Source organism: Fundulus heteroclitus, chromosome 1 (assembly GCF_011125445.2).
Source record: "Fundulus heteroclitus isolate FHET01 chromosome 1, MU-UCD_Fhet_4.1, whole genome shotgun sequence".
In the NCBI taxonomy this organism is placed as follows: Eukaryota; Metazoa; Chordata; class Actinopteri; order Cyprinodontiformes; family Fundulidae; genus Fundulus; species Fundulus heteroclitus.
The window spans coordinates 40,946,907-40,956,096 of record NC_046361.1 but is presented as its reverse complement, the minus strand read 5'-3'; the positions used below and the strand labels follow the sequence as shown (position 1 = coordinate 40,956,096).

General features: G+C 42.2%; 1 long non-coding RNA gene across 1 annotated transcript; it reads left to right on the top strand.

Moving 5' to 3' along the window:
* The first annotated feature begins 718 nt into the window (after positions 1–718).
* LOC110367506 lies at positions 719–8,435 on the top strand. Its single transcript, XR_004931927.1, has 4 exons — positions 719–780; positions 1,981–2,322; positions 7,910–8,071; positions 8,331–8,435. It is a non-coding gene; the product is annotated as an uncharacterized LOC110367506 (long non-coding RNA).
* The last annotated feature ends 755 nt before the right edge of the window (positions 8,436–9,190 follow it).

Below are 9,190 nucleotides of genomic sequence, written 5' to 3'. Positions count from 1 at the left end.
CTGTTTACGTGCTACATTTAATTTCTTCAGCAGAGGCAGGGAAGCTCCTCAGAGATCGATGGAAATTAATCCAGGACAGTCCTGGAGGAAACCATGTTAGAGGCTTCAGAACACCTGAGCCTGGGGTGGAGGTTCACCTTCTTGCAGGACAACCACCCTGAACATACAGCTATATATATTATGATCAGGGGTCTCAAAACTCCAGGACTCCAATTCTGCAGCATGCTTTTGCGTTCAGAGAAGACGCCAGGTACCCGGTTTGATCCCTGCAGACTTCCACTTTGGGTCCCTGTGCAAGACCCTTAATGCCAGTTTGCTCCGTGGGCAGCTATAAAATCTGCACACTGCTCCCTAAGGGATGGGTTAAATACAAAAGACAATATTTGTTAGAATGCACAGCTGCAATAACCAATCAAGATTTCTTTGTATTTTTTCTTCTAAGGGTCCATGGGCCAGCAGGTTGTAGATGGGTCCTGCCTCCATCACAGCTGATTCAGGCTAAATCAGCTCCTCATGGTACAAATCTGCTCTCTTTGTTTAAACAATCTCTGCTTAATTTAGATTCAGATTGACAGTAAAAAACACAAATTAATTTTCTTACTAAAGCTAATTTTATATAGATCCAGACAGTGAATGGTTAACAGATGCCATGAATGAAAGGGGAGGAGGGATGTTTTACGTCACGTCTAACCTTTGATTTAAAAAGCAAGGCATGAGAAAAGAATCAGCAGGAAATCAGTCTTACCATGACTGTTGCTCTGTTCTACTTCTTCTTCCTCTGTGAGTATGTTTTATTTTCCTTTCTTACTTGATAAGAAATAATGATCAAAGAGAAGCTTCAATTAAAAACTTTTAATGATCTGTCTTTAAACAGATCCTTGTTTCTGGTTGCGCCACAGAAAGATGGGGGAGTTGGTCTCTGACACGCAAACGCTTTTCATCAGTTTAAAGACTTTTCTTCAGATTTTAAGACGAGTTGGAAAATGACTGACAATGCATCAATGTACAACTAAGAGATTTCAACAAACAGGAACCTTTGACAATGTTATGTTCAAAACTGTTTTTGCTCTGTGATCAGAAGTTGCAGTTTCTCTATTATTAAGGTATGAACTTCAAACAGGTTAGGGGATTTTATTGCAGTTATTTGCCTGTTTTGTCCATTAATTGTTTCTGAAAGATTTTCAGAGAAAAGGTTTTTACTGTTATTAAACATTTCTGTTGGCATCTTAATTACCTTTCAAATATGGCGTACGGTTTTATTTCTGGTAGTCTGGAGGAAATGGTGTAAATTTCAATCCAGGCTTATAATCTATGGCAAAAATCAATATAACATATCAAGAAAAGCCGTCTAACCTTTCTTCTAATTGGTGAGCAGATTTCTGCATGTTTCCTCCGGCGATTTCATGATCCACCCTCGCTGATGAGCTCCAGGTCTTTCAGGTTGAAAGGTCTCCTTGCCATAATCCTAACCTTTAGCTCACTCCACAGAGCCTCCATCAGATTATTATTTTGACTCTGACTGGGCCGCTTCTAACCGGTAATACTGGCTCCTGTCAGAAGAAACATGTCATTGAAATGAAAAGATCCCATTAAATCTGTCAGGGGTATGAACACTTTGTGCTCTGGCCATGAAAACAAAACTGTCTCAGTGCTGAGTCATCATATTCTAACATATATTCATGAATTTCATGTAATTAAAGAGTTTCTTAGTTTTCTTTTAATGGCTGCTTGTAAATAACTCAGAAACGACACAGATTTAAATTCAGGCAGCTTCTATTTCTGCTCAGGAAGAACAAACTGGGAGCATCAGTTCTGGTTCCACCTGCATCTACTGAATGAGCGGTTAAAGAGTTTCAATGTTTTAATTGAAACTTTGTTTTAAGTTGGACAGAGTTCATGTGTGTAATGGTGAAACTGATCTTGTGGTCAGCTTGTGGTTTCCTCAGCAGACTCTAACCCACCTCGTTGTCTCCTCTGCAGCTCTGCAGGTCACAAACAGCCCTTCTGTCCAAGCAGTGAAACAGCTGCATGGAGCAGCTGGAGAAGACATCTCAGTGACATGTGGCATTACTTTCTCTGGAACATGGAAGGTCTTCTGCAGGGAAGACTGTGCAGGAGGAAACATTCTGATTCAAACCCGGCGGCATACAGCTCAAATAGAACGATACAGCATCAAATATGTTAAAGATATTTTACCAGGTGCTTACATTTTTTCTGTGAACATCTCAAACCTACATGAGTCTGACTCAGGACTGTACAGATGTGGTTTGGGCGACTTCTTGTCTTCAGTGACCTACCAGGATTTCAGACTTATCGTTGGAGGTGAGTTTCAATATAATCTGCTTTTTATCTGTAAATGATTGAATGAACGTTTTTCAGTAGCAGCAGATGGAAGCTGATTATTGTTCAGCTTCCATCTGAACTGACACTCTGACCATTAAAATACAGGCAGAAGTATTTTTTCTGAAAATATTTGTGTGAAACATATTTAATATTAGAGTAATTAAATATAAATATATATCTCTGCATAAGGTATATGAAATATGTTTTCTTTAAATAAGGGGCCATTAAAAATCCCCCCGCCCCAACATAAAATGGTTTGACCATTGGCTGCAACTTTGAAAGTTTGTTCTGCTGCAAACTAAAAATCAGAGGTGCACAGAAAAAAAAAAGAAAAAGAGAAGGTGACACCAAAGGCTTGAGGGATTTTATGAGTAAATATTTTTTAAAACCTGAGGACGAGTCAGGAACAGGTCCAGGGTGAGCCAGCTGAGGCGGGGAGCTTGGTAGAAAGAGAGAAAGGAGGACAATGTAGCAACATATGGCTTTGGGGGGGGGAGGGGACAGGGTGTGTTTGAGGAGGAGGCAGAGAGAGCCATCCCTATCGATACCAGAGACAGTGCAGGTGGAGGGGCTTACTGCCTGATCGGATAGTCTGAGCATAGTCGCTCAGAGACGGATCACAGCGTTAATTTCAATGATTCAGCGTTATGGCCAACAACAATGACTGATTCTGACCAGAATTAACATGAGGGGATCCACACAGCTAAAACTGATATTAACATGTACAGCAAATCCACCAATCAAAAGGAGATAGATAGCTACAAGTTTAACTCCTTCCATCCAGTGGGTGGAGCACTGGCACTCGGCCGCTATTATTTGCCAGCCGGTTGCCAGGTCCGTTAGCATGCCCGGTTAGCATTAGCAAACATTTTCCCATCTTGAAGAAAAGCGGCAACCTCTGCGTGACTTCTAAGCCCCTTTACTTCCTTAAGTCAGCACCAACACTCAAAAGATTGACCAATGTTGACCCTTGTTTTGGTTCTTATTTTATCTACTTGAACCTGAGAAATGTAAACACAGAGAAGAAGCCATTTCTTATTTATTATCTGATTTACGATCTGGCAACGCGGGAGCTCCATCTCAAGTGACTTCAACCTACTATTCCTAATGTTGGACAATTCTTTTGTGCTGACGTTGGTATTATAACCAAATATTTAAATATTTATATATTTAAAAAACTATTGTCTTGATGACAAAGTTGTTGCTATAACCTTCAAGTACGCCCTTCAGGGTCAACCAGAATGCAAACAATATCAGTATTAATTCACCAAATTCCACCTTAAATCAGCGGTGCTTGGCATGGCATACGCTAGTCCAGCTGGTACCAGTTATACTGCTTACAGGTCTTTTCCCATCTCTGTTCCCATGTCCATAGTCTCAGGCATAGTCCATAGTCTTTGCATTGGCACACCTTGGAACTGACTCCACTGACAAATCCATCCCGTACAGTAGAGCTTCATCTTGCCCGTATCCAAAATCACACTTCAATGTCAGTTGGTGCAGCATATTCTGTAGCAGTCTGTCTGCTTTTCTGGACACATTTATGGTACCTGAAATGCAGGCAAGGACCAATGGTTTTGGCTTAAAGTGGTACTTTACAATTGCCACAGTCCGATCAAAGGTTTTGTTGTTTGGCTTGTCAGGCTGATTTATTACATGGTGTCCTTACATAACAAGGAAGGTCACACATTTAACAACTTTAATATAAGAACTCTGAGAGCGAGGTGACCAGAATTAATATGTGGGCATAAACGTAGCTAATATTGCTATTGACATGCACTGTAGACTCACTAGTTAAGTACGGCAGCCCTTTAGTGTCAACCAGAATGCAAATGATAACAGTATCAATAAACCACAGGTCCCATCTGACAAGAGAACCTATTGTAGACCAGACCTTCTGCTGCTTTCTTTCAGCGATGCTTTCTTCTCCCTACTTTTCAGTAAAAAGCGTGTATTAAAGGTGCATAGCCACGTGGTGTGCAATTATACACTGTTTAAAGTTATTTAATTTTTAATTAACAACTCTCTGTCTGTTAAGGATTGTCTGCTGAATATCTGCTTTTAAGGTGATATCAGGACAATGGTTGAAAGGGATGATACGAGCATTAGCGATCTTTTAACAGCAAACTCACATATAACACACACATAGAATAAATGAGTGACAACTTCTCTTCAAGTTCAAGAATTTAATAACAGAAATAAAATGAACATCCAGAGAGCATCACTATGTAATGCTGTTTATCTGAATTAACACAATATTTCAGTCAACAAACTCTCTCTACTAGGCTAGTGGAACTTAACTAAACTACTGAGCAAAATGAAGATAAAAAGAAGCTAAGCTAAGGAACTATTTACATGCAAAAGAACACAAAAGAGAAAACAAAAGTGGTTGGTCATCATCAGAATAATTCCGTGAATCCTGGTTCACCGCAGATCTGACTTAAGAACATGGAAATGAGTTAAATTAGCTTGATTAATTTAGAACAACATTTGGCATGTGTTCAACCCATTCACAATGCAATTCCTGAGTTAAACAAAACATTATTTGAGGAAATAACATTTTAAAAGAAGGATTTGCTTAGTAAAATCTGGAAACTTTATGAACACTCATTATTAATGCAATTCTACCTGCGGGAGCTAGGGGTCGCTGCAGCGATCGGTCGCAAAAATTGGTTACTCCCTAAAGTTAACCAAAACGCCTTTAAATCGACATTAATATTCCATATTAATGTGATAATTAGGCTAGCCCTATTGAACGATGGCGGAGCGAAATGAACAAGCCTAATGCTTGAAACGGACTTTTGTAGAATAACTGGAAATCAGAAGTTATCAGAAGCTAAATAGGATTTTGGTTAGCGGACTTTCGGCAGTAACTTTTAAGACTGCTGCTTTATTTTTAGTCATAATGAGAGAGCTGGATAACATAAACATTAATATCCCATCAATGTATGAAACCCTTTTGGAGATAACGTTTGTTATAACCATAAAAACACACACAAATGACATTGGCAATGACATGGTATCACAATGCTATCATGAGCTACAACCGTTAGCTCTCTGTGTTTAAGAACGCCATGTGGATGCTTTACACAAGCATTTCCCAATAACCAAGTAAACCTTTCGCTTTGGTTTCTCTGTCCAACCTGTCGGTGCCTCGTGTGAGCTTGATCCATTTTGGCCATTCATGGAAAAGAGCACTCAAAAGGGAAAACGTCATTTCAGCAGCAGACATGCAGCTGTGCGGCTATTAGCTAACCGAAACGTGATCGGAGGGGAGGCCTTGTCCGAGCCTCTGGAGTGGTCTTTGACCCGGTTGCAGTCGAGTCCCCGGCATGCAGCAGGCGATTTCAGCAGATTTTGCCCTTAGCTTGGGGAAGTGGCTTCTGTCCCAGCTTTTCAGCTCTGCGTTGTCTGGAACCAGCTCCGTCTGGAGTCTGCTGAGGAAGCAAAACAAAGCTGACTTAGACGTATTCGTTCACTTCGGCATCTGTTTTTCAGCAGAGTCTTATCTTTGAATCGGCTGGCAGTTTCTCCGGATGCCAGGGAGGAACTGAGTTTCAGAGAGGCTAATTTTTTACTTTACTTTCAGTCCCCATGTATGGCTCCTGCAGGGGGGCCTCTCCTTTAGAGTCCCAGGAAGGAGATGTAAACACTGGATTCCATGTAGCTTGCAGGGGTGGCTCGCTAGCCCCCCTTTCCTCGGGAGCCCCAGGGGAGAAGAAGCAGAAGGAAAATATTATTATTACCCCCATATCAGAACTAAATGTTCTGATATGGGGGTCTTAGTTGATCAGTTTATTTAATTAATAACAGTTGGTCTTCATCACACCGAACTGCCGCTTTACTGCGAGGCATTGCAGAGGATCAGGTTCGGTAAAATTTATAAATTAAGCAAACCGTCATTATGATAGTTCTGCCATAAGGCCCGTTTACACTACACCTAAAAACCGAGCCATGCCGAGACCGGTCCTAGCTTGGTCCAGTTAACTGAGATAAATGCAGCCGTTTACACACACAGGAGTTATCTCGGTTATGGTTCCTTGGTTGCTCCTCGCCTCCTAGTGGCGATCTGCGTTACTACCGCTCTCTGGGATTGAAGGCGGGACCGAGCAAATCAAAATGGCGGCACCCGTCACATTCAGGATGTTATTGTTAGACAGATTCGGCTTTTGGGACGTGGATAAGACAAATTAACGTCTAATAAGGATTTACAGACGCGGGAAACAACAACAGACGCTGAGGTTCATAAGCAGAATCATCTATGGAAATCGTGTGGCACGGTAAGGAAGCTAGTATTATAATGAATGTCTGAAATTTGTCTGAATGGAGTGTGAATCGGGACGTGCAGCCAGACACGCTGGGAAACCCGCGGACAGTCAGCTGACTGTAAGGGCATGACGCGGTCTGCTCATGCGCTCCTCGTTCTCAGGGAACCGGGATAAAAAAAACCAGTCCGAGACCTACTGATGAACTGGTCTGCAGTTAGCGCGGTCCGGTTATCGTTAGCGCGGTCTGGTTCAGTCTGCTGACCATTTACACACAAGAGTTATCTCGGTTACCGAGCTCGGACTGGTCTCGGCTCGGTTAAAAAAGTGTAGTGTAAACGGGCCTATACTGTCGCTAGATGTCACCACGTCTGTTTATATTTGTTCATCGCGCCCCAGAGGAAATCATCTTTTGGCTAAAAAAGGACCATCAAGACACTATCAAGGTGAAAGCTTGGTGTATATCACCTTCTTTTATTGTTTGACTTTTTTATATGCATATTACAAGGTGTTACGTACCGCTACCTCTCGCACTTGCTCGTTCTTCTAATTTCCTTTTTTAACTAGTTACACGAGGTTAGGGCCGCAACAATAAATGCGTATTGATGTAGAACAAAGGAACAGAGAAAAGAAAACAAAACGGGAACCAGACGGAACACACAGTGTGGTGGAGGCTTTCCGTAGATGTCCGATCAGAGTTCCTCAACGAGCTGACATCCATTGAGAAGGGCGAGCCCTGGCAATCCCTCGTTCATCAGAAGCTCCATTTAATAGTTTATTTCTTTTGTCTTTAAATATATGTGTTTTTTCTCTTTTCCTAAAAACACACCACTCGTGATGTCGTCCGTGGTTGGTCTTAGCAGGTGTGTAACTCCCTCGTGCTAAAATTCTTTAGCGTCTAGCCGGTTTATCCAAACACAAATCAAAGCATCAAAATCCTTCCAGAGCCTTCCCGCGCCGTACTTTCAATTTTTTTTCTTCACCAAAACTCTGCTGCTGCAGCAGCTTCCTACATACCATGCATCACTCATCAAAAAAGGCATAAAAACAGGTGTGCCACCAGCCCAGCTAAAAACACTTCAGTGAACCGTCAAAGGTGGCAAAAAATAAAAACAACCAATCAGGAGACGGTAACAAATGTGAGCATGTAACAATGGTCATATACTGCAACTTTAATGTTTGTTCAACTGTTTCTGAGGAATCCATCTTAGTTTTCGTTATTTGTGTGTGTTTGTCCCAGTCGGTCAAAATGTGTCACTTATCACCTCTCAATCTTCCATCTGGTCTCTGCATTTTTTCAGCGTCTGGCTCATCAACCTCCAGTTCAGCTTCAGTTCATTCAACCTTCACACCAACAGCCACACTGAGTTTTAGCAACAGTTCAGGAAGTCTCACACCTTCGCCTTCCTCTGAAACCACAAATCTGTCAGTTCTGAGTGTGGAGGAGATGCCAACATCTAAAGGTACATCCAGCCACTCAGTTTTTAGTTCATTAACCTTTGGTACGGAATGTCAATCTGTTTCTTCCTGATATGTTCGTTGAGTGTTCAACAGAAAGATGACAAAGGTTAATATTTGTTTAAGATCTTATTCTCTTGCTCTGTGCACTTTTAGATTTTGAAAGAACAAAGTCTTCAAACATTCTTTCGTTTGCATCTGAGGAGACGTTGGTTCTATGCACAAAGAAACTAACCACTGTGTTTGTGTCAAACATTTTGTTAGAAATGTCTGCAGAGCTTCTGCTGCTTGGTGGTCTGGTTGTCGTTGGCATCCTGTTATCTGGGGTGTTGCTGGTTTTCTGCACAAAACGGAGTCATAATCATCGGAAAGGTAAACAACAGGAAACACATAGATTGTTCTGTGGGTTGGGGGTGGGTGGGCTGCAAAACCCATAAAAAGAAGGGGAAAGATCAGCAGCCACATGTGAGTGTCACCTAGGAAGCAATCTGAGCAGAGCCTAAAACTGGAGTTGGGCAAATAAACCTGCTGCCAGACTGGGGAACCAAAGTGAGAACCAGATTTCTGTAGCATGTCTGAACACAGGTTGCAGCTCTATGCCAAAAACAACGCTGCCACCTGCAAGAGTTGAGCCTTATCCAGCTACTGATACTGAGAGAGAGAAGCTGGGCAGCTTGTCGCTCATATAAAGCCTGTCACTCAGCCTGTCAGATAAAAATCAATACAAACAGCGTCACCTTTCAGACTCTTGGTGTGATCGTCAGTAGGGCTGGATTTAGACATGACTCTGCATAATTCCTTCTAATGGGGTACCGCACACGTGACGTCACCGTCTCAAGAGCAACGCCCCTTTTGCCGCTTAGGTAGGGCATACAGGTAGAGAACGCCCGTAGCAACCAGCTATTACACGCGCAACAGAACCAGCGATATGACCGACTTTACAGCCGTTAAACTTTCCCAAGACGATGTCCCAGGCGCACGGATTACTGGCCGAACTGTGGAAGAACACACCAACCTTCAGCTCAAACGATGGCTTGAGGTTCGATGGCTTAAAAAGACTGGAAAACGGGCCGAGTTGATGAACGGTAAGCTTTGTTTTTTTTTCCTGCGCGGCGATCATGGCA